Source organism: Molossus molossus, unplaced genomic scaffold (assembly GCF_014108415.1).
Source record: "Molossus molossus isolate mMolMol1 unplaced genomic scaffold, mMolMol1.p scaffold_m16_p_1, whole genome shotgun sequence".
Classification (NCBI taxonomy): Eukaryota; Metazoa; Chordata; class Mammalia; order Chiroptera; family Molossidae; genus Molossus; species Molossus molossus.
The window spans coordinates 219,545,227-219,571,514 of record NW_023425344.1 but is presented as its reverse complement, the minus strand read 5'-3'; the positions used below and the strand labels follow the sequence as shown (position 1 = coordinate 219,571,514).

Sequence of the window (26,288 nt, the reverse complement as noted above, 5' to 3'; positions counted from 1 at the left end):
TACCAGGTAGCTAAAGCTGAATAATTCCCAGAGCTTACACAGGGCCAAGAATCATTCAAGTTTTCACAGGCAAGATAAAGTCCTTGGGGCATTCAGTAAAAATCCGAGAGGTTCACTTTGCAATGAGGCTAACAAAGCACAAGAGTAAAGATTAGGCCTGCCCTAGAAAACCTTAAAAAACATTAACACACATGGAAAGGGAAGAGGGCAGGAAAGAAATTTGCTGCTGCTGAGCATGTCTCAGAAAATCTCAGTCTCAAAACTCTCCCACCCACGAAAGTTCCACTTCACACCACATGCGCCTTTGTCTTGCATGCCAACACAGGAAAGGATTCCAAGATGCCACAAGGAATTGCCATGCCTATTTATAAAAGTAAAGGAGGTAAAAACAGGTGCAGGGTAAGAAACAGAATAAATCAGATAAAAAGGATTTGGTGTGTAAAGACGATGAGTAAGAGTACGCTCAGGTAGTTAAATGTTGGGGAAAAGATTAGAAGTAATATGTTTTGATGGTGTAAAAAGGTTATGTCATATCCAAAAACTTAAGAAAAATGGTTTGAATAAATTACGTTGGTTGATCTGCCAGATGTAATTTTAAATACAATGCAGATGAAGCTGCAAATCTGCAGGCATATGGCAAGTTTCTGAAACATGTTAAAAATCAATGAGACAGATACAGTTGATGCTGAGAATGATGATAAAATCCAGTCTGATAATACTGAATGTGATGATAAAGACCATGATGATATCTAACTAAACTCAATGTTTTATATTCCAAGTTTTCTGAGGATTAACCCCAAAGGTGATATGGCTTCCCTAAACTTTAGAAAGTTTATGTATTTCTATGTATATTTCTATGTAGCTTAGCAGTTTTATGTAGGCATCCCTTTCCTAAATGAATACATGAACTTCTGATGTTTAAATACTCTTGGAAGCGCCTGGCAGGTGTGGCTCAGTGGTTGAGCATCAACCCATGCACCAGTTCAATCCTGGTCAGGGCACATGCCCAGATAGTGGGCCAGATCCCCAGTGGGGGCATGCAGGAGGCAGCCAATCAATGTTCTCTCTCATCCATGTTTCTATCTCCTTCTCCCTCTCCCTTCCTCTCTATCTAAAATCAATAAAGAAAAAAAACAAATACTCTTGGAAGTAGTTTTTTGTCTTCCCGATTGTTCCCCTCATTAGTTACATAAAACTTTAACATGTGTTGACAAACAACTTAAAGAAGGAAGCTTTTATTGAGGTAAAGTATGTCTGATTCCATAGTCCTATGTGTTTTTTTTCTTTGTTGTTTTTTTTTTATCCTCACCTGAGGACATTTTTTGATATTTTGTTCAGATAGAATGGGAAGGAGGGAGAGAGAGAGAAACATCGACATGAAAGGGATACATCGAGTGGTTGCCACCCACGCGACCCAACCAGGGCCTGGGACAAACTGCAACTGAGGTACGTGTCCTTAGTGGGAACCGAACCCGGGTCTCTCTGGACCACAGGCCGACGCTCTAACCGCTGAGCCAAACTGGCCAGGGCCATAGTCCTATGTTTTTAATAACTCCCTATAAAAAAAAAAAAAGGAAAGAATAATCTACATGAGTAGTATATCAGAAGATTAATGAAAAAAGAAACCCACTATGCAAAGAAAAAATGTTTATGATATAAAGAATGCTGGAACAGGAATAACAGTATCAGTCTTACAGATAAGGAAACTAGGGCATTTAAAGGTGAAGTACTGGAGGGAAGGGGACAGTGTCACACAAGTGTCAAACAGGAATTTCAACCAAGCTAACTAACTGACTGCAGATTCTGCTGCAAGGAGGTCTTTCACAGTCAGTATCTTATCATGTCTAGATCAGACATCTGGGGGAAAAAAGGGTCCCCTATCAATAGTTAGAATAAGAGATAAGAATCTTTGCCATTCAGCCAGGCCAGTGTGGCTCAGCGGACTGAGCATCATCCCATGGACTGAGAGGTCCTGGTTCGATTCCCAGCCCAATTTTGGGCTCAATCCCCAGTAAGTGGCATGCAAGAGGCAGCCGACCAATGTTTCTCTTTCACATTGATGTTACTCTCTCTCCCTTCCTCTCTCTCCTGCAATAAAAACATATTTTAAAAAAATCTTTGCCATTCAAAGAAAGCTACTACTAATTAACAGTGACTTTCAACCCTTACCTGAGGATATGTTTTCATTCATTTTAGAAAGAGAGGAAGGTAGGGGGAAAAGAGAGACAAAAAGGAGAGAGAGAGGAAGAAAAAACATTGATGTGACAGAGAAACATCAATTGGTTGCCTCCTGTACACTCCCTTACTGGGAATGAACCCACAACCTGGGTATGTGCCCTGACTGGGAATCAAACTAGTGACCTTTAGGTATACAGGAGGATACTGCAACCAACTGAGCCACACTGGCCAGAGCAACAGTGACTTTTAGAAGAATCATTCTAGCTAAAGAACTTTCTTGTTTTCTTATGACCTATAAAGCTGTTTGCAGCTCCAAATATTTTAGCTGTATGAACTTAAAAAAAAAAAAAATCTACAAAATTCCCCCTCATCTTTCCTGAATTCACCCATATTGATCCACTGTTCCACTGCCTACCTACCATGTGTTTGGCACTATACTTAGCACAAAAGGTACAATAATGAGCCAGACATGGACAATCCCCACTGTTTCAGTAGATCTTAGAATCTACTTTGAAAGCAAAAATGAAACAAGAAAATTATACAATTAATTTCTTATGCTTCTAAATATAATCAGCCTGCACTCAACACAGGGCTTTAGAACTTTCTGAAACACACTTGCCCAAATATCTGCCATGGCTCTGTCCCTCATCAAATTCAGGTCATCATTCAAATATCACCTTCTCAGTGAAACCTTCTCTGACCATTCTATATAAAAATGGTAGGTACTTTCTTCACTTCAACATTCCTTAATACCTCCCCTGATGTACTTACTTTTCTCTAGAACACATCACCATCTAACATACTTATTTTACTTGTTTGTTTAGTATCACTATCGATGTATCTCTCTCACATTGATGTTTCTATCTCTCTCTCCCTTTCTCTCTAAAAAATCAATAAAAACATACTTAAAAGGAAAAATAGTTTAAAATTACACATATTTATACTTAGGTATCTGGTTTCTGCAAAATAAAAAATCATAATACAAAATAAACAAAACCTTGATGAAAAATACTAATTTTGATTTCAGCAATACCCATATCATGCATTTATTCTAACTCTACAAATCCTTTGCCTTACAACAAAAATACTTAAACAAGGTCATAATCCACACATCCATTATGTCCTTAACATTCACACATAAATTCATCAATATTTTCTCAGCAGAAGCTTTTCTACACTCAATGTTTTGCTTTCATTGCGGCTAAAATCTATGCATGCAAAGACTATTCTCTACTTTGTGCAACATTTTCAGGGTGGTTAACAAATACCTAATAAAGAGCTATAGCAGGTCAAAGAAAAAAAGTTCTTAAAAGTGATAAATACTCTGCATGCCCAATTATTTCCTAAACTTTATGAAATGTATAAGAAAATAAGTTAAAAGTTACATTCATCTGAATAGATTAAAATGTTGACTCAAGTTCTACAAAATATGAAGACAACGTTATTTTGCTGATTATTTATGAAAGTGATTCACATTCAAATAAATCTAACTGAAATTCATGAAACTATAACATTCTTACAATTACAAACTCCGTTCATCATTCTGCAAATCTTCAATACAATATGCCATATACATCAATTTTGATTCTGTCATTATGTGAAAGAAATTATAATGATTTAACATAGTTAAATTAAATTCAAAAATAATATTGATTTAATTCATAACTTACTTAACATGATTCATTCATGAATCTTGACCTTAATTTACCAAACTAAATGTTAATACTGATGCATTAGTTATTTCTCTAGTAATTATCTAACTAGAAAATTTTCAGCACTGATGAACTTTCCTTGTTTATATTTCTCCTACTATTGTGGATAAAAAGAGGCCATGTGCTAACCTGACAAGCTCAGGGAAGGCCTGTGTAGTGGCCTTGCAAACTCAAGTAAGACCTAAAGTAACCACAAAGGACGGTCTGAAATTAAAACTTTTTAACTAAAAGCAGTTTATGGCAGGTAGTCATGTCTTAGGCTGGCATCTTCCCTGACAAAGGTCAACCTTTACCTTAACTGAGGCTGTCTATTGTCTTTTTGCATCTACAATAACATATTTTTGGAATGTCAAAGTAATTTTCCTTTTTCTGAACCCCTCAAAGCACAGGCACCAGTCTGCAAAGATCACAAATCCACTCACTGTATTGAGTTAATTGTTGACTATTAACTATTCTGTACCCACCTATATGTAAAAGATGTATGTGTCTATCCAATTCCAGAAGACTTCCCACTTTGCTTTCTCCTGCCTCCCTATTGTATCACCAATGGATTTCATGTAACCCACTTATATCTCCTTCTTTTGATTGTAATGTATAAAATAAGGTGCAAAACTGCCATTCTCTGCAAGCATTATCTCAATTCATTGTGATTTTGCTTCCTGGAAATTGTCGACAGTTTTGACTCAAACTCACAAAAATTCTCCACAGGTTTGAATGTTTCTTATGTTGACACTATATATTCCTAAAAACATATATATTTTGAATGTAGTATCCAAAAATCAATCCAGAAATACTCACATATTTATATAACTTTTCAGCAGTTTAACATTCAAATTCAGATTCAACAAAAACTTCCTAGACTAAACTAGGAACTGAATTCCAACCACAACTGTATAAAGAGGGTATTGACAGTATGTTAAAGGCAAATGACTTTCAGAGAGAGTAAATAATTTGTTCTTACAACTTGTAACAGGTGAATTCAAAGACTGGAATTCAGATATTAGTGATACCAAAAGGAAGGAGGAAGAGAAATAACACTTAAGGCAAGCCAATTACGAGCCAGGTACTTGCACACACTTACTCACTTAATTCTTAACACCGCTTTGTAAGATAGGCACTATTCTCCACTTTGCAGATGAGGAAACTGAGGTAAGAAGTGGTATGACATGATCAAGGTTTGTACAGCTAGTCAAAGGTCAAGATAAAACAGAAAGCCTGGGATCACACACTGATAGATTTTTGTCCTCAAATCACTACTTGTGATCGAAGGAGGGAATGATGTGTTGTTTTACTTTTGTTTTGTTCCTACAAAGAAGAGAACAATTTTACTGAATCAATTTAAACAAGATTCCTAATTCCTGAGACAATCTTCTCTATGTTGGTAATCCCTGTGGGGTAACAACCAAGAATCTCCTGTATCCAAAAGATAACACTGACAACAGCACTTAGCATGAAAGTAGATGTCAACCCAATGTTAATCCAATAATCTAATAGGAAAACACCTTGAATGCCTCATGTCTTTAGAATAGCTTTGCAAAGATTAGCCCACTCTTGAACCAGGTGCCAATTCTTGAAACACCACTTTGAGCAACAAAGAATGAGAATTTAACGTTAGAGAAAGAAGCAGAAATACTTCTCCCCATTTTACTCAGTGTCCCTGCATTCCACTAATTTAAGCCTATGATCCTGCTCCCCACAAGCATAGCTCTAAAGGACAGGAAGAGCAGTAAGAAAAAGGAGGTCTTAAAATGGGAAAGAAACTATGGGGACTGAAAAAAAAATGTACCCAGCCAGTGTGGCTCAGTGGTTGAGCATTGCCCCATGGACCACGAGGTAGCTGGCTAAATTCCAAACTAGGGCACATGCCCAGGTTGAGGGCTCAGTTCTCAGTGGAGGGGCCTGCAGGAGGCAGCCAATCAATGTGTCTCTCTCACTGATTTTTTTTTTATCCTCACCCGAGGACATTTTCCATTTTTTGTTCAGACAGAGTAGGAGAGAGGGAAAGGAAGAGAGAGAGAGAAACATCAACGTGAAAGGGACACATCGAGTGGCTGCCACCCACACAACCCAACCAGGGCCGGGGATAAACTGCAACCGAGGTATGTGCCCTTAGCGGGAACCAAACCCGGGTCTCCCTGGACCACAGGCCAATGCTCTAACCGTCAAGCCAAACCAGCCAGGGCTCATTGCTGTTTCTATCTAGCTCTCCCTCTCCCTTCCTCTCTCTCTAAAAATCAATAAAAATATATTTTGAAAAAAATAACAATAATAATAATAAATGTTTTTAATGCTTTCCATCCCACCTTTTAAATTCTTCTAGCTGGGCTATTAATCAAATTAACAAAGAGATTAACATGAGAAAATCAAAATTTAATATGTTAACACAGGGAATTCATATACTCTTGCAAACTCCAAAGACAGTGTAGTAAAACTGTGTGTGTGTGTGTGTATGTGTGTGTGTATAAAATTTTGGACAAAGGAGAAAGTGGGGAGCAGGGTCTTCGACTTCAAAGGAAGTAGGCGATTTACAGGTAGTTCAGGAAGAACAGCCCAGAAACAATGAGATATAAGGAATAATCTAGTAAACAGGCCCTATTTGGGGTGCCTTCTTAATTCAAATTAGTCTGCTAAAGAGAACATCCTAAAATTCCCTTTAGGCCTTTCCCTCTGAATCTCTTAGGCAAGAAAGGGGAGAGCATCAAAGGTTCTTTCTGAGTCTTTGTTTCTAAATAATCAGGTTAAAATCAATACCCCAAAAGGCAAAACTCTGGTACCCTTCAAAACACTAACAAACAAACAAAAATCAAACCTAAGTAATTTTCATCTCTCCTTTAAAAAGTTCAGCAATTTATCATATAAAGTATCTGTCTTCTGCTAAGCTATAAAACTGCCTTCTAAATCCAGTTAGAATATTCTTGATATCATTGTAATTAGCTAGTTATTAATAATAGGAAAAGAGCAAAGGGAGAGCAAGACATTTTAGGCATGTCCTTTGGGCAGCTTCACCAGGAAGCTGCAATTTCACACTCCCCAGGGAACCAAGGGCCCATTCGCTGCAAAACACTGGAGGGAGGGGTCCAACAAAGAGGAGATAGATGCATGCGCACTGAAGTTGAGGTTGCATGTGGAAATGCCTGTAAGTTACACCTGGCAACAGAGATTACTGGCCAGAGTAGGCAGAGCCACTGCAAGTGCATGGAAATTTGGTAATACATAATGCCCTACACAAGAGTTCACTCTCTTGTGACTCTTGGCTCTTGTGGCTCTTGTGGCTCTTGACTCTCTTGCATTAGCCCATATAGCCCATAGCCATGCGGACCCCACACCCAATGGACTAATGGGCTACAGCAGGAAACACAAGCTAACTTAGTCTGATTCTGGATTGGATAGTGTTCCAATACAGAACAGAAATTCTGGACACTGGCCTTGATTCTAGCCCTACTGAAGCCACAGCTACAATTCTTCTTTGGCAGGACAAAGGGAAAAGGGACCTTAGAAACTCAGGAATTTAATTCCACAGAAATAAAGCTCTCTATGATATCTCATCCTCTTATGCAAGTCTCAGAAAATTCCTTTTCTCTGGAAATTGCAAGAAATCAACCCCCACGAGCAACAGGTGGGTACGAGGATTTCTCTCCACTGATAACATTCTCTTCTTCTACAAGTTCTCCCCTATCTTTCTCAACTGTTTCTGCTCTTCCTCTAGAGCACTCAGAAGAATAAGGCAGTGAGATATCTGGCACTCTATTATTCAGGACCAAAGGTCAATAATTATCAAATATTGGCCAGGCCATGAAGAATTCATATTTCACAGTAGTGTTCAAATTTTGTTACATAGAACCAAAGAGCTGTATGAGTACTGCTGATAGTCCATGAATGAAAGATTGCCAGGTTTGTTTCATTTGTAAAAGTATAGAACCCCCATATCTATTTCATTCACTATTCTAAACTTGAGGCAAAAAAAAAGTGTATTAAAAAAATCAATTCAAAACTTCTTACCTTAGAATATGTAATAGGTAGAGAGGAGAAAGGTGACAATTTGTTGCATTTTTAAAAATGAGTTCCTCATTTTTTTTTTTTTTCCTGATCACTTGTTAATAATGCAAATTCTATAGAAAAAAAAATTAGTCTAAAAAAACCCTGAAGATTCTCAATAATTCCAACTTCATTTTTGAGAAGAACATATATCTGCTCTTATTGAATGAAGTACTCAATAGATGTCAATCATGTCCAGTTGATGGATGGTGCTCCTGAATTCAAGCTTACTGGTATCTGCCTGCTAGATTTGTCCATTTCTGAGAGAAGAGTGTTGAAGTATCCAACTATATGAGTGCATTTGAGGTAGGCAGTTACATAGACAGAAGCAGAGCAAAGGCAATGGGCCAGGTACAGAAGGTAACCAGGGCAGAAAGCCCTGGGTGCCTATCAATAGGCAAAACTGGAAAATCAAGGATCTTGACCCCAGCATAACTTTTCCTCTCCATATTGCTGGGTATATGGTTTTGACTCCCTGACCTTTCATATCTCTGGTCATGCAGTTCAAACCCTCCCTTGACCTGTTTTCCCCTGGCACATAACAAGTCATACAGCAGGCCCCCTTGAAGGAGGATCAAGGGTCTGAAGAACACCTCACATGACTCCTATGAGGACCCTTGCATGACCACTCTCTTAAGCATTACTCCTAGGAACAACACCTAGGCCTCAGTTGTGTTTCAGCTCCAGGTCCAGAAAAGCAGCAAAACCAGACAACTGATGCTATAGCTCACATCAGGACCAGTTGTACTGAATAATGACCCCCAGCCCTGGTGCTGACCAGTCAAGTAGAGACCACAACCCTGAAAGGACACACCTGGAAATATGATTAATATTTTGGGGGGATCCTCCCCTGAGATCTTGAGATAAATACCCTCACGAGGGAGGACCCAGTACAGCTCTCTCTATGAAGCATGCCCATGCCTTTCCCCCAGAAACACTTTCTTTGCCTCTCTCTCTTCTGAGCTCCAAGGGCCTCTGTAACTTGTTTCCTGAGTCCATTTCTTCTATGGCTCACTTCTACCTCTGTGACCTTCTAAATAAACTCTCTTATAGTTTGAGTCTTGACTCTGAATTCTTTCTTAGCCAGAACTCAAGTACTGAGGTTGCTGAAACAAGGTCCAGTCTGACTCCACAAGTCTAATACCTGGTGCCATTCTGCCATTAATAGATTCATCTATTTCTCCTTGCAGTTCTATCAGTTCTTTGCCTCACATATTTTGATAATCTACAGTTAGGTACAAATACATTAAGAATTGTTATGTCTTCTTGAAGAACTGACACTTTTATCATTATATAATGTTCCATTTATCCTTGAAATTTTTCTTTACTCTGAAGTCTCCTCTGACTGGTATTAATAGATCTAGTTACTCCAACTTTCTTTTTATTGGTGAAGCATGGTATTATTACTGGGGTTGGGGTTCTTGGGTTCCCCATGATAGAAATCAAGAGGAAACCTCAGATGCCTGGCTGGTGTGGCTCAGTAGTTTAGCATCGACCCATGCACCAAGAGGACACCAGTTCAATTTCCAGGCAGGGCACATGCCTAGCTTGTAGGCCTGATCCCCAGTGGTGGGCATGCAGGAGGTGGCCAATCAATGTTTTCTCTCATTGATGTTTCTATCTCTATCCCTCTCCCTTCCTTTCTCTCTAAAATCAATAAAGAAAAATTATTTTAAAAAAATAAGAGTAAACCTCAGAGAAACTTCCACACATGTTTTTATTTATTTATTTTCTTTACTGATTGTTTAGAGAGAGAGAGGAAGGGAGAGGGAGAGAGAGAGAGAGAGAGAGAAACATCAATGAGAGAGAACATCGACTGGCCGCCTCCTGCATGCCCCCCACTGGGGATTGGGCCCACAACCTGAGCATGTGCCCCAACCGGGAATCAAACTGGTGACCTCTTGGCGCATGGGTCAACCATAAATCACTGAGCCACACCGGCCGGGCCACACAGGTTTTTATTAAATTTATGCTTGAGCATAAATGAGGCAGCACAGAGGAAAGGAAGGTCCTCTGAACTAGTTCTGGGAGTCAGGTCTGTTTGGATGTTTTTATAAGCTGAGGACAAAGTAGGCTTGCATGAAAAGACAGGCTTTTCGAAAAAGGCAGGCTTGTGGAAGTGTCCATGTCAAAGTACAAAAAGCAAGCAGTTAGAAGGTAGATGAAATTATGCTCTTTTTTTTTTTTTTGAGCTGGGAGTGGAGGGGTGGTAACATTCTTGCAGTCAATTTATCCACATTTCACCTGGTCTTAACTTGGCTTCCTGGCCACCCAGTATTTTTCCATTGCTGGGTCCCTACACTATCTCAGAATACCTTCCTCCAACCTTTTGATCCACTCTGACAGTCTCTGTCTTTTTATTAGTGTATTTAAACCACTGACATTTAAAGTAATTATTGATATACTTTCATAAATATCTACCATATTTGTTATTATTTTCTATTCATTAACCTTGTTCTTTGTTGCAATTTTTGTCTTCTACTCTTTTTCTGTCTTTTTGGTTTTGAGGATTTTATACAATTGCATTTTCTCTCCTTAGCATGTCAATTATACTTCATTTTTCACTTTAATGTTGCCCTAGAATTTACATTATAAACTTATAATTAGCCCAAGTCCACTTTCAAATAACACTATAATGGGACAGCCTACTAAGCCAGAAGAATCAAAATGGGGAAACAGAGCCAGACAGCCAAACAATTTACAGCCATCTAGTAAAATTGCAAAATCCTATCCTTTGCCTTTCCCCTTTTCTCCCCCTCCCCTCGCATACCCCGGACACGTTACCCTTGCCTTTTCCTCTCCTAAGCTCCAAGGGCCCTCCACAACTTTCAACTTTACAGAAAACAACTGGTGTTGTTTCACAGTCAACATCACTGGTAACATCTTTGGTGCCATTATTGGTAAGCCAATCATCCTAACCACCTTGGCTTGAAAGATCTCACTGTGTTTTCTTCCTTCTTGCATCTTTTCATGTGGCCGTGGGGTCTCTCTCTCTCTCTCTCTATCTCTCTCTCTCTTTGGGGAGTGCCACACTGTGTGAACATGTGACGAGAACTTAAGAGTCATTAGGGCACTTGCCACTTGACAACTCCTGTGACAGAAAAAGTCGGTCATGGATTGGGGAAGTATGCACAAGGCACCCCGCTGACTGCAAGACAATGTCCATGCACCCAGGAACACTAAAATCACACAAAGCCCTTCCTCGCAGCTCTCCCCCTACCCTGTCAGGTTACTAGTTCTGTAGAGAGAGGTCCATGCCTTTTGGCTGGAAGGACATTCTTTTCTTCCCTTTTCCTCTTTCTTTTATGTCTGGAGTAAAATTCAGGCTGACTTTCTTTGTGCTGTTTTGTTTTGTTTTTAATCCTCGAGGTGGAGATAAAAGTTAATGGTTGAAGAACTTAGATTATAAACAAGGGTCAAGATAACTAAGGACAGGAGAAACAAAAATGGCTGGCTGGTTTTTAATTTTGGCTTTTCAACTGGAATTGCTTTCTGAGGGTCTAAATAAAATCTTCTCCTGCATAAGTGAGAGCCTGAACTCATTTGGCTCTGAAGATAAGGGGCAATTCTTCCCTCCAGCTCAAATATCAGGTTTTTATAGGCCACTAAGAATCTCTATGAAGGTGTCAGAGGGTATACTTCATGACATGCAAGAGCTCCATAGAAAATTCCAACTCATCCAGGGACACACAGATAAAGGTTGGTTACCTAGCACTCTAAGTCCTCATGGCTGTATTAGACAGCCTGGTAGAGAAACTGAGACACATAAGAGGGTTTGCAATGACTCTGGGGTGACAACCCCTTGGGGTTCAACAGCACACTTTCAACCCACTACACAATGTCTTCAGAAATCTGTTCAGATCTCAAAATAAAACTAAAATCAACTGTGCCTCCAAGGCTGGAAACTCCCAGACTCCAGCCCCCATCAATACTTCTGCAAATATACAATAAATAAAAAGCCTTTACTTGAACATACTTACAAAAATGGGAAGACTTAACTATAAGTGATGTCAATGTAAGATGGCCAAAATGTAGCTCTTTTGATGCCTAAATCAATTTTTGAATGCATAAGTAGAAAATGCAAACTCTAAAATTAAGCTGAATAAATGGGAAGCTTACCTTAATTGCAAATTAGAAGCTCCTAGGAGGAGCACAGAACAGAAAACCAGAAAAACCAGTTTCAGGCAGAGGGGAAATAGCAATTGTATGCATTCCTTTCTCTGGGACCCTGGTGGGTTTGGAAAGGAATTTAACTTTTTAGAGAATATAGTGTTGGCTATTCTAACCTATTCCAATTAATGTATCTACTGGTTTTGTTAGAAGCAGGAGGGAGAAATAAAATAGTGGGGACTACCTCTAGTTATAAGAAATATTAATCATGCTTCGTTAACCATTATTGCCTTGTTCTATTAAAGAATGCATATTCTGACCTGGCTGGGAATTGTAAACTCTAGAACCTGGGAGTTAACCTCAAAATGTGGCCCATTCTCCTTATCGGAGAACTGCCCCCTCATCATGGAAAGACCAACAACCTTGAAGTCCTGGAGGCAGTGCACTGGAGATAACCCTTCATAGCCCCCAGCCCTTCAGTTCCCCATGCCTGTAATCTATAACTGTTTTACCCATTGTTATTCAGTTTTACTCATTGTTATTCCTTTTGCCTACTTCCCTGTGTAATCTTTGTCCTTCTACCCAAAATAAGCAGTTGGTTTATGGGAAGCGAGGAGAGCAAATTTTCAGGGATGAACCACTGCTCTCCCATACTGCTAGCAATACTGGAATAAACCCTCATGTACAATTCAACCTTGTCTTTGCTTAAGTGACTCAAGTAGTGACAGGCAGCCCAGACCCATGCATTGTCTGGTTTCAGTTTCTGTGAGCAAAACAATTATTAAATAGGGTTTGTTGGGAAACTCTTATAGAGGAGTCTATTTCTATTGCAGAAAGTGAGGTTACCTTAAGAAGGATTACTGACTGATACAGGATTTACAAAGAGAAAAGAAACAGAAGCAAGCATAGGATTGCTCCAGGGCATTTCACCTTCTCCTTATTAATACTTCAGGAGAAGTTGAAATTATCATAAAAAGGGAAGCCACTAAGGTCCTTGTAGATACTGGGGCCACTTTATCTGTTCTTAACCACACCCAACGAATTGCCTTCTGCTTCAAGTAAAGCTTCTGTACAAATGGCAGGGATATGTACTCAATGTCTACTTTAAATCAGAACCTGTCCCCTTCCAACTAGGGAATGTTATGGGACAATATATATTCTCGTTAATCAAATCTGCCCTGATTCACCTGATAGGATGAGGTTTTCTAGAAATCAGTGATGCCCACATATCCTTTTTCCAGAAGAGTGAAATGTATAGAATTAAATGAACCAGATACTGAACCAAATAAGAAAATAATTATTTTAAAGAAATCTCAATGGGAGAAAACTAATCTTGAGACTGACTGACTGTTTGCTAACCATCTTTATTATTAACTTCCATGAGAGCCTGAGTTTAACAGGGTACCCACCCTAAAAAGAATGACTCAAAACAGCCCAGAGACTTGCGGGAATGCCATAGCTCACCATATATCTGTCTCTTCATACATGGAGAACCAGTCCACATTACTTCAAGAGTGCCCTTTTGGGGTACATACTTGCAAACTGTGAGTCTCTCAAGAAAAAGGCTAACATTCTTTTGTAACACGGCCTGGTCCCAATATAAAGTGGGCAATGGAGAAGTTTGGTCAGTTAACAGTACCATTAATTTTAATACTACCTTGCAGCTGGACCTGTTTTGCCATTCCCAAGGAAAATGTACAGTGGTTCCACATACCTAAGCCTTTATGTCTCTCAGAGGTGATCCTAAGCTATGTGCTGTCTGTAAACTAGAAAAATGTACCCAGATGGAAAGAAACATTCCAAGTATGGGTAAATGGATTTGTCAGTCCCTTGGCAACGCAACTGTTCAGATATTTAAAAAACAACAACAACAAAAAACCATAACTCTGTTTTACAAATGAAGTCTTTATAGGGCCAGAGGTGTGGTTCCAGAAACAACTCAAAGCTCACCAAATCCTTTTACCTTGCCAAAACCTCCCTTAGAAAGAACTGACTTTATAAAACCAAAGTCCTTCTAGGAGGAGCCTGTTTTTCTTTCCCTACACCTTGAAATACAAATAACTTGAAGACAAATCTTATCAAAAGATCTTATAAAAGTCAATTTAAGGAATGTGGGTTGCTTACTTTTTGGTTATCACTGAAAACTGAGGTTTTTTGTGTGTGTTTTTTTTGTTTTGTTTTGTTTTGTTTTTCTTTATTGAATTTTAGAGAGAGAGACAAACATTGATAAGAGAGAACATCAACCAGCAGACTCTTGCATGCCCCCCACTGGGGATCAGGCCCACAACCTGGGCATGTGCCCTGACTGGGAATCAAACCAAAGATCTCCTGGTGTGTGGGTCAAAGCGCAACCACTGCATCGCACCAGCACCCAGACTTACTTCTTTCCTATAGCATTTCTAGGAAGCGAAAGCAGCCCTAAGCTCTCTCCTGTCACTTAATTCCTTAGATTGGAGCCAGACTTTGTTTCCACAGCTCATTCACAGCCCTTGAAGTCTATCTTTGAAAGTCTCAACAGGATTTCCTACTAGTTGATTAGGAATATATACAAGGCTGAGGTAACCAAAGGAAAAAAGTGCCACTTTAAAACCATAAGCAGCTAAAGTTCCCCTTGCCAGGTATCATCCCCTTCTCCAGCCTTCCTAAAAGTTACCAAAAGCAAATGAGAAAAATCTTGTGATTTCTCTATAAAAATTAGTAATTCAGACTATGTATATGGTCTTCATGTGTTTGGTCTTCATGTGTATGGTCTTCATGTAATATTGTTCATCTGTGAATAATATGTGGTATATTTTCTGCCTCTGGATGGCATTACTGGGGCATAATATTTTATTGGCCTAAAGAGATTAAATACTTATATAAATTAAGCAGGATTCTGTGGTCTGGACAAAATATTTGATACTAAAACTGTTTTAATTTTGATTAACATCTTTTAGAGTTATTACCATAAAATATGCGTTTTTACCTGGGTATACAAAAAAATTCATGTCATAATCTTTTGGTTAAATTTGTTTGACAGGCTTCCCAAAATTTTAATTTTAAGAGACTTTTTTTAAACCAAGAAATAACTATGAATTATTCCAATGGGCCCGTGAAATACCTCAAGGATTTTGTTCTTTCTTCTTACAAAAGAGAAATTTTAAACTAATAAAGCCTATTTTGATATGCTTGAAATTACATGGGAAGTTTTGCCAAAATATAAATAAACAAACTATGTTCTATTTCTATACATATATTTTTATTAAAATGGATGTTCTAGAGATTTCAGCTTTCCCTAGGGAAGAAGTTGCAAAGATTCAGAGCCAAGTTCAAACAGAAAACTCTCAGGGCCCTGCTGGTTTGGTTCAGCAGTTAGAGCGTCGGCCTGCAGTCCAGAAAGACCCAGGTTCAGTTCCCGCTAAGGGCGTGAACCTCGGTTGCAGTTTGTCCCCGGCCCTGATTGGTAGTGCGGGTGGCAGCCACTCGATGTGTCCCTTTCACATCGATGTCTCTCTCTCTCTCTCTCTTCCTCTCTCTCCTTCCCACTCTATCTGAACAAAAAATGAAAAAATGTCCTCGAGTGAGAATAAAAAGAAAAAAAAAAAAAAAGAATACTCTCAGGGGTAGCAGGTGTCAGTGACACCAGGCAAGCCAAAAGTGATGATTGCCTGTGGCAGCATTGGGCAGTGATACTTTGGGTGCCTGTAGTCCATACATTGGGGGCTTTGTATTTTTTAATGTCATTTCCTAGTAATTACTGTTCACCAAGAAATTATCTTGGCATATTATATCTTACAGAAAATCAAACTCCTTTATCAACTGCATTACAATCAGACTTATAATCATGTCATTACAAGTTTTATCTTTTATAGACAGTCATTGTTTTACTCTAATGCATTTACAAATATGTTACATCTTTAGAAAGATCCATGAAAAAGACTCTGACTTACTCTAAAATTACAGGTTTCTAAGCAGGTCACATCTTTGAAGTAGATAAAGATGTCTAGAACTATAAAAAATAACTGGACTCATGGAAATACTGGCAAATAATCAGAATAAACAAAGATTGATTATATGGGACTGAATGAACTGAGGATAATTAATATTCTTATGACTTTGTTCCAAATATTGCTGATTTTTCAATCTTTTTGTTTACCAGATATAAGGAAATTTGTTTTTCTCTAGAGCAGTTTGGTAATTATACCCTCATAAGCAATATTGAAGCATTTATATTTTTCTCCCTACCTAATTCCTCTAGAATTTGGCAACTCTTAACAAATATTATTACTTTCATAGAAATATGTTTGTTTACATGAATCCAATAAGAATCTGTTCTCTTTATAATGAGACACATAAAAACAATTTCCAATTGTGGTTTTATTAACCAAGACTTAACTGGAATGTCATGTTTGGGACAGACAAGCCTGGACTCTGGATGTCACCAGAAAGCTTTAAGGAATAAAGATTGACCTTGAAGCTGATAAGAGCCCCTTGGAAAAATGGCCTGGTATGTTGCTTATTCTCATAGTTCATGGCAGTCTTTCCAAGCAAGGAACAAAGGTTGCTGTGGTGGGAGATGGCAAAGGAAGAACCTCGATACATACTGGGGACCTGGAACTCTAGGAATTCATCCAAAACTATAGGTATTGAATGAAAAGCCTAATGTCAACTATGTGGTTTGGCTTCTTTGCCCTGAGGGGCTAATTAAAGCTCAATCTGGAGATTCCTTATGAGACCCCAGCAAAGCAGATTTAAGAAAGCCTATATGATCAATTGCTATTCCTGCTGTGTTTATGCAAACAATCGGGCCAAATTGAAACTGGGTTTAATGCAGTAAATAGTCTTGATTTGGCTCTCTTTGATAAAAATGAAGGCAATTTTAGGGGTGGGGGGAACTGTGTTTTAATGGAATCTATAAGACACAGTTTTGGATATTGGAGTCTAGTTAAAGTTTTATTTTTCACCTATAAACTAAACTGGATCCTGATTTTTTCTAGTTTTCTTAAATATCTGGCTACAACTCTCCAAACTAATGTTTCCTTTGTTTCCCTATCCTTTAACTTGGAATTATTGAGAACTACTGATACAGTGTCAACCATACAAAATTTACCTAAGTATCTGATGACATCACCAGAGATATTTAAACTACAAATAAAGATAATCAGATTGTCACTGCTTGCTTTCATTCCAGCAAAAGAAACTTTAAGTCTTCCAGACTGACAGTCTTACAGACTCAGAAGCTGGTTTATAATTTGCTATGATTATTAACCTTTTTCTTCATAGGCATACTCCTTAGTAAATACCTGATTGCTTGTTTACACAATATAGGTCTCACTTTGGAAACCCATCTACATCATCACTTCCTGAAGTGAGACTCAACAATTTAACTGAATGAACTTATTTTCAGGATTAAATAACTGAGTCAGTGATAGATATGAAGCAATCTACCAACTTTGCTTCTGGAATGATACAATTCCATTTCAAGAGAATAATGCTTTGGGAACTCCAGCCTATCCCTACTTTGGAAGGATCAGCTAACCACCTGTCTGCTCCAGTCTCAAATCCCATTCCTTTGTCTCCCTTAAATGGGGCAGGGAGAGAATTCCATACCCTATATAGACCACAGCCCTTATGAGCAGAAAGCAGTTACTGAAGACAGACACCCTTAAAAGATTTCACTCCCTCATAACCCCTAAAAGATTTCGGGGGTGAAAATTTTCTGGGAAGGGAATTAGACAGGCTAGGAAACCAGAACAAGCAGAATAGAGATGAGACCGATAGTTAAACAGGCAAGTAGTTTACAGCCACCTAAGAAATCACAAAATCCTATCTTTCCTAAACCAAGGACACTTAAGAGTAAATAGTTTACCTTTCTCCCCTACCATGGGGAAAATAGCTTAAATCACCCTACTCAGTAAAAGGTCTGAGCCGGCAGATCACATCCACACACAAGGCCAATGTAGAGCAAAATGGCTTCATTGCATGCGCCTGAGTGCAGGCGGGCTGAGCCAAAAAGGGTTCAGTATCAAATAACAATTGGGGTGTAGGTTATATACTCTACTTTCAGCTTCCAGAAGTTCCTGCTGACTACTCTGCCTGGTCCATTGTCCACTTTGCAGTTGGACTGGTCTGGTATCTAGTGCTGTACCTGCTGTGTGATTCATTGTTTTGCGGTTATTCCAGATAATCCTTATCCCTGAACTCAACAGAAGGCTTAGCAAAGGTCATGCAAGCAACACAATTTTTCAGTTTCCGCCTTTTGTAAGCTTTTACCTTTACCCTTTAAAACATTACTGACCCTTTCACTAGGAAGATAGCAGAAATCCAATTAGTGACATTTGCCAACCACATCCAAGTACAGATAAACTTAAGGGTATAAGTCTTATTTTGGTATATCAGCATAAAACTGATGATTACTCTATTAAGGCCCTCCCCTAAACTTCCAGCCTTTAAAGCCCCTCAAAACAAAGGTCAAAATGCACACCCTCCCTCCCAGGAGCACACCCACACCTTTCCCTTCCCCTGACATGCATGTCCTAAACTCTAAGGGACCCCATGAGGCTTGCAACCATGGAGCAATAGGCAGCAGCATCTCATCCCAGGCTACCTCTCTGACCCTGTACCCAAGGCCCTCTTTTCTCTGACTTTTTAGTGAGCCAAAGCAGCCCAGCCTAGGCTCATTTCCCCACTTAGTCCTTCTCCTATTGCTTCTTCTATCCTAGGCCTTTCTTGTTTATCTGACCCCAGATTTAATAAATGTCCTCTAAAAATCACTCATTTTGTGAAATCTTTCCCTGAATGAAGTCAAGAACCCACACACTACCGGCTGGCCCTAGGCAGACCCACTCAGGGCCAGTTCCCCTTTCCAGCAACAATACCACTTCATGGGTAGTACAAGTATCTTAGAATAGAATATTCCTAATTCTTCCCTCCCAACCCTTATATCATTGCTATAATTCATTTCATTTATATATTTTCATTTAACATACTGTTATTATTTTGAACAAATTATGTTATTTGTTAGATCAATTAAGAATAAGAAAAATAAAAGTTTTCATTATTCCTTCACTTATTCTTTTCTCTAATGTTGCTCCTTTTTTATAACATAGATCCAAGTTTCTGGCATATACAATTTCCCTTCTTTGAAAAACTTACTTTATCCTGCAAGGCAGGCTTACTACCAACAAATTCTCTGAATTTCTGTTTGCCTAAGTGTAACAGAGTGCCCATCTTATTTGGGCTTCCTTTGTTCTCATGGCCTTCAAGCTAATAACTCCTGCTTTTAGAAATGCTAATTATAATAATAATTCTGCTTGGGGCTTGAGTTTTTATAAAACAGCCTCTCCCATCTTCCCTTCTTTTGATTTGAAAGAAGCCTGGACTTTGTGTTTGCCTAAGATGGATTTAAGAAGCTGCAAGCATCCCCATCTTCTCAAGCTGGTGCCTTCTCAATCAAGAAAAGTCTTACTACAAACTCTGACATTTTGAACACTGACCTTTTGAAGTGTTGGGCACACAAACTTTGGACTGGTACCATAAGTCATTCACTTTTGAAGGATAATTTCGTGGGATACAGAATGCTAGATTGTTGGGGGGTTTTGTCTCAAAACTTTAAATATTTAACTGTTCTTGCTTGCATTGTTTCTGAAGAGAAATCAGATATAATTCTTATTTTTGCTCCTCTATAGATAAGGTGGTATCTTCCCCCCTACAGCTTCTGCAGTTTGAGTGTAATGTGGCTAGTTGAAGTTCTTTGGTCACATATCCTCCTGGTGTTCTCTGAATTCCTTGAATCTGTGATTTGAAATCTGACATGAATTTGGAGAAATTATCAGTCATTATTGCTTCAAATATCTCTTCTGTTCCTTTTTCTCTTTCTTATCCTTCTGGTATTACTGGTATACATATGTTACACTTTCTGTAGTTGTCCCACAGTCCTTGAATATGTTTTTACTGTTTTTTGGGTTTTTCCTCAGTCATTTTTCTCATCGCTTTTCAGTTTTGCAAGTTTCTACTGACATATCTTCAAGCTCAGAGATATTCTTTCCTCATCTGTGTCCCGTCTACTAAGGAGACCATAAAAGGCATTCTTTATTTCTATTATAGTGTTTTTTATCTCTAGCATTTCTTCTTGATTTTTTTTCCTTAGCATTTCCATCTCTCTAACTTACATTATCCATTTGTTCTTCCATGTTATCTACTTCTTCCATTAGAGCCCTTGACATATTAATCATAATTGTTTTATTTTTTAATTTTTTTTTGGTATGTGCCCCTAGCGGGAACCGAATCTGGGACTCTCTGGTCCATAGGCCAACACTCCAACCGCTGAGCCAAACAGGCCAAGCAATCATAGTTGTTTTAAATTCCAACATCCCTGCCATATCTGAGACTGATTCTGATGCTTTCTTTCTCTCTAAAACCTGTGTTTATGGCTTTTTAGTATGCTTTGTAATTTTTTTGTTGGAAGCCAAGTATAAATGTACTAAGTAAAAGGAACTGCAGCAAATAGGTATTAGTAATGTGGTAAGCCCAGCTGGTGTGGCTCAGTGGTTTAGCGTCGACCCACGCACCAAGAGGTTGCTAGTTCAATTCCTGGTCACAGCACATGCCCAGGTTGTGAGCCCAATCCCCAGTGTGGGGCATGAAGGAGGTGGCGAATCGATGTTCTCTCTCATCTCTATCTCTCTCCCCCTCTCCCTTCTTCTCTAAAAAATTAATAAAAGAAAAATTAATTCAAAAAATAAGTAATATGGTAAGGTGTGAGGGGAGAAGCTTTTATAGTCCTATAATTAGGTCTCAGTCTTGTTCTTTACACTCTCCCACCCCCTACGATTAGGAGGAACAAGATGGCTAGAACAGGCTAGAGTTGGATATATCCCTTCTTCCAGGTCAGTTAGGCTCTGATAACACCCTAATAAGTTCAGGCTCTAGAAAAATACTTTCTCCTAAAGGTGGACCTTATTAAGAAAAACAGAATGCCTTGGCATATTTCCAAATGGTTACTTTCCCTTCTACCTACAGAATGCACTAGAGGATTTTTCTCTGATACTCACTGTGAAGACCTGGAGGCAGAACCATGAAAGTGTGGTAGTCCCTTATTAACTGGGTCCCATTGGAGTTTTTAACCAATTACTGGTTAGGTTTTCCTACACAGTACTGGTTCCCTTAGAGGTTTTCACTCCTGGGTTTCTCCTAGGGTAAGTTGTCATTATCTGTATTTGCCTGTCTCTCCAATTTGAGGGTCAGCAGTTTGCCTTGTGACCTCATTTCTCTGACATACCTACAAAGATTTGTTGATTTTTTCAATTTGTTAGAACAGAGTGATAACTTCTAAAAGCTCCTTACATGCTGAACCAAAAATCAGACACACAAAAAATATCCATTTTCAATCTTTACCTTCACATTTTCTAACTGCTAAAGTGATAACATTCTTATGATATTAAAGAGTGGGAAAAAATGCAAAGCTGAATTTGTCTCAATGGCATACAAATTGCCTAAAATATGATTCATCATAGTGTTTACCCTTATATAATGCTAAAATGCAAGTTATTAAACAATATGCTTCAACTTTTCTTTCTGAAGCAATTAAAACATGTAGACAATCAAATACTTAGAAATCATAATTACAAATTAAAGTATTTCCTGAATAAATACCTAAATATTAAGCTTTCATTAAGGACTTTTAAAAATAATTTATCAGTAAGTACTACAATTCACTGGTTACCCTTACTGCTCAATTAATTTGCAGAAAAATAAAGCCTGTTTCTTAATTCCTAAACAGTATTATAATCCCTTCTAAACAAATTTAAATTTTAAGATTCTTCCTCTGGAGGAATAAAATCAATAGAAAGTGATAATCTATATATGAAATTTGACATTTAGGTGCCAAATTCCCAACATTTGCTATCATTGTGGAATTAACCTGTATCAAACTTAATTTCCTTAGGAAATCTTTATCTACTATAGAGTGCTATCTGTTCTCATAGCCAAGAAATACAGTTAAATTTTTTTCAATATCACACTGTAAAACACCTGATTACTTTTAAAAATTTTAATTCTCACCAAAAGACATGTTTATTGATTTTACAGAGAGAGGAAGGTAGAGAGAGAAACATCCAAACACACCCTGACCAGGGATCAAACCTGAAACCTAGGTATATGCCCTGACCGGAAATTGAACCCGCAATCTTTTTGGTGCATGGGATGACGCTCCAACCAACCAAGCCACTAGGCTGGGGCCAACTCATTACTTTTTATATTACTGACTTAAATTTTATTCAATTGAGTTTTAACATACTTAACCAAAAGCATGCTGGTTAAATAAGATGAATATATCTAATTCACCTTAAGGAATTTAAAGTACATTGCAAATTAAGCCATGAAACACAGCAAGAATGTGACAATGGCCAGACCCAAAGGAACATATGAGCATTAATTCAGTTTATAAATATGTAAATTTTATTTTATTATTTCCACATCTGCAAAGCATTAGGTACAACAGACCTTTCTAAGCCATTTACACAGTGAACAGATGGTGAGCCATTACAAAATTAGGAGCTAGGGTAACATCCTAAGGAATTATTAATAATCTTGCTCTTCAGCCAGAGGATAGCTATAGACCTGGATAATTTTCCTACAAGGATAATGAGGAATTAGAGTGAGATACATGGAAGATGATTTGAAAATGATCACACAAAGAATTGTAAAAAGTGACTACAATAATAAAGTAAAAGATTATATAAAATCTCCTAAAAAAAGATTAATCTTCTCAAAACACAGCAGTCAAATAAGAATGAAGATAGATGCATATGAAAGATAGAAAAGGATGCTCTAAAAGAAGTTTCACTCTTAATCTGCTAATATACAATATATTCCTGAAACCCCAAAACAAAGTTAATATCTAAGTAAAACTGAGACTTAGTACTTGATATAATTTCTCTCTAAAGTAATAACCAACAAAATAAATCCCATTATGTCTGTTTACAAGACATAAAGAAACGAAAACATCAAAAGCAAAAAAATTAAGACTTGCCCAGCTGCTGTGACTCACTGGTAGAGCGCCCACTCATGCACCAAGAGGTCACCAGTTCAATTCCCAGTCAGAGCACATGGCCCAATCCCCCATGGTGGGCATGCAGGAGGCAGTCAATCCATGTTCTCTCTCATCGATGTTTCTCTCTCTCTCTCCCTCTCCCTACCTTTCTCTCTAAAATCAAAAAGAAAAAATATTTTAAAAAGACTCAGTCATGTAGGGTGGTTATATATGTAAAAACAAACTATTCAGGTGAGAATAGCTATGTAAAAGACACAATATAACTAACCTAGCAAGTAGAGCACAGAATATAGTCCTGCTCCAAAGAAGTCATAATGTTTAGAAACTAAGTGCATCATCTCCAGAGCTGAAATTATGTAGTCTCAGTGGAATCTTTTGAGAAAGTGACACAGCATCAATAAATAATAGTGTTTTCTGTACTTAAAGAGAAAGGGGTTTCCTAACTTTTAAAAAGGGAACATTTTAATTTATTAACAAAGTTATTTCAATATTAACTGTGAAAAATGGCTTACTTACCTTCCTTCCCCTAGATTGTAAGAAGCTGATGAAACCACATGATATTTCCAAAGTAAGATATTATTGCTTGAATCTGGGTCACTGAAATTATCAACTGTTCAAAATGAGACAAAAGAAAGGGGTAACGTTAATTATCTACACATACACATTTTCTTTGTTGTTAACATGAAACGCATCTCATAGAAAACCCTCTTAAGGCCAAATGAGATACTTGTCCCTAGGCTTCAAGTCTCCAGGGATAGCTCCTTTGAAACAAAGACAAGATAAATAATGAAATCTATTTAAACAATTCTTGATCAGTCAATGTCAACAGGTTATTTTTAATTTTAAAAAAATTTTTATATTTACCATTATTACCCCACTTAAAATTTTTTCCCTAAAAAGGAATATGAATTTAGCTAATACAAAGCACTCCCACTGGGGGAAAAGAGAGGTGTGTGGGGGGGGGAGAGTTGGGGGACAGTACAAGAATATCCAAACAGCTTCAAGGACAAAAAGCATGTTCCACACCAGATCATATTTACAGTTCCTCATCTAGAATTCAACTAACATACAACTGCAGCAATCAGCCAAGCTTAGCAAATTAAAATAACAGTAATTTTGACAGATTACCTTCTATAAATATTCAAATATGAACATTTATGTGCATGCAAGGGTCTCTATATGCCAATCAAAATGCTTTGTTTAGGATCCTAAAATTGAGCTTTTTTTTCACCCTTCTTTTCTGTAGGAGTCCCCAGAATCATTAACTTTCATTTTAACTCTTTCACCTCAGCTGATCACTTCTCTATTTATAGGTTGAATTATTATCCATTACCTGAATTAAAATTTTAAGAATAACATTCATATAAAGCATCAATAGACAAAAAGAAAGCACCTAAAATCTTTGAAAAATCTATAATGACAAAAGGAAAGACTCAGTAGGAGTGGAGGAAGGGGGCAGAGACAGGATCTTGAAGGATGGCAACAGAAAACAAGATTGACCTTTTATTCATGCAATCAGGTACACCTTGGTATAGTAAAATCCAAATGCAAAGAACAGTTAACTTCATAAATCTGAGCTTCATTCAAAGTTTCATTAAGATAGACTACCATTTATTTGGCTCAAGGCAAGACCCAATACTTTGAAAACAAGTTTAAGTATATGAAAGTTTCAAAAGTGGGAAAATACGATTATAACTGATACTTAAACAACATGGGTTTAAACTGCATAGGTCCACTTATGTGCAGAATTTATTCAATAAATACTATAAATGTATTTTCTCTTCCTTATGATTTTCTTAATAATATTTTATTTTCTCAAGTTTATTTTATTGTAAGAATATAATATATAATACATATACCATATAAAATGTGTTAACTGCCCTGGCCAGTTTTGCTCAGTGGTTAGAGCGTCGACCCAGGTTCGATTCTGGTCAAAGGCACGTACCTCGGTTGTGGTTCGTCCCCAGCCCTGATCAGGGTCATGAGAGAGGCAACCAGTCAATGTGTCTCTCGCACATCGATGTTTCTCTCTCTCTCCCTTCCACTCTATCTGAACAAAAATGGGAAAATGTGCTGGTGTGAGGATTAAAAAATAATAATAATAAAATATGTTAACTGTTTATGCTGTCAGTAAGGCTTCCAGCCAAGTAGTTAAGGTTCTGGGGAGTCAATAGTTATATGCAGATTTCTGACTGCATGGGGTGTTCAGGCACTCCCTACCCCCATACTGTTCAATGGTCAACAGTAGTATGAAATTCAAACCAAATGCAATTTTTGAAATCCATAGATAGGCCTATTTAATCAAGGCAAGATATCTTGCATGGATTTGCTCGCTGTTCCTTCTATCTTATCTCCTATTAGTAAGTTTCCCTTAATATATACACAATTACTGAAATTCTGTATTCAGGACAGCATCAAAATTATGGGGGAAAGTCAACTTATTCAGAGGCATACGCCCTTCTATTCTCATCTGTAAAGAAACAACTATTAATACCTCTACTAAGATTGCTCAAAATGTTTCTAAAAAGTTAGGGAGGCTTGCAAGAAACTGTTCCTTTATGATTACTCACCATTCAGCCTCCCGAACCCAGGTCCAACAGTGGATCCAAGCCTGACCAGTTGTTCTCAAAGGAGGAAAGGGAGATGAAAAGTCTGGTCTAGGGACCAATATTTTAAGCCTTCTCTGAGAGCATGTTAGAAATGCAGACTCTCTGGCCCTATCCAGGGACACATTTAATCAGAATATGGATTTTAACAAGATCCCCAAATAATTTATATACACATTAAAATTTGAGAAGCTCTTCAGGAAAAAGAATATTAAAATGAGAAAGCAGGTATAATCCTCTGTTTAAAGATTGAATCCCACTGCAGGCCACTGTACGACCAATAAACAACCAAGTTTTAACCTCTAGTTTATAGCATCTTTATTCCTGCCACAATTTTTTTCTTTGTTTTTTTAAATAAAGTATCTTGAAAAACAGAAACCTTTCAAGACCCAAAGAAATAAGTATCTAATTATTAAATCTCAGGTCCTAAGAAAGGCTATGACAGAGTTGCCTTATAGTACATGGTCCTGTATCATGCCCCCAAATCAAATTAACTAAACAGTTAATTTAAAAATAATAACTCCTTGCCCTGGCCGGTTTGGCTCAGCGGTTAGAGCGTCGGCCTGCGGTCCGGAGAGACCCGGGTTCGGTTCCCGCTAAGGGCATGTACCTCGG

General features: G+C 38.0%; 1 protein-coding gene and 1 pseudogene across 15 annotated transcripts in view; one reads left to right on the top strand and one right to left on the bottom strand.

Annotated features, from left to right (window-relative positions):
- Positions 1 to 26,288, bottom strand: part of FUT8 (fucosyltransferase 8) — a 232,076-nt gene that overhangs the window by 150,405 nt on the left and 55,383 nt on the right. For 14 of the 15 annotated variants that reach the window (XM_036277553.1, XM_036277527.1, XM_036277612.1 and 11 more), the window contains one exon: positions 23,584 to 23,677. The gene's annotated coding sequence lies outside the window, so the exon portion shown is untranslated. Of the gene's footprint in view, positions 1 to 19,510; positions 19,823 to 23,583; positions 23,678 to 26,288 lie in introns of all 15 variants that reach the window. The other variant, XM_036277619.1, reaches the window with a different exon arrangement.
- On the top strand, positions 358 to 753 carry LOC118640665 (annotated as a pseudogene).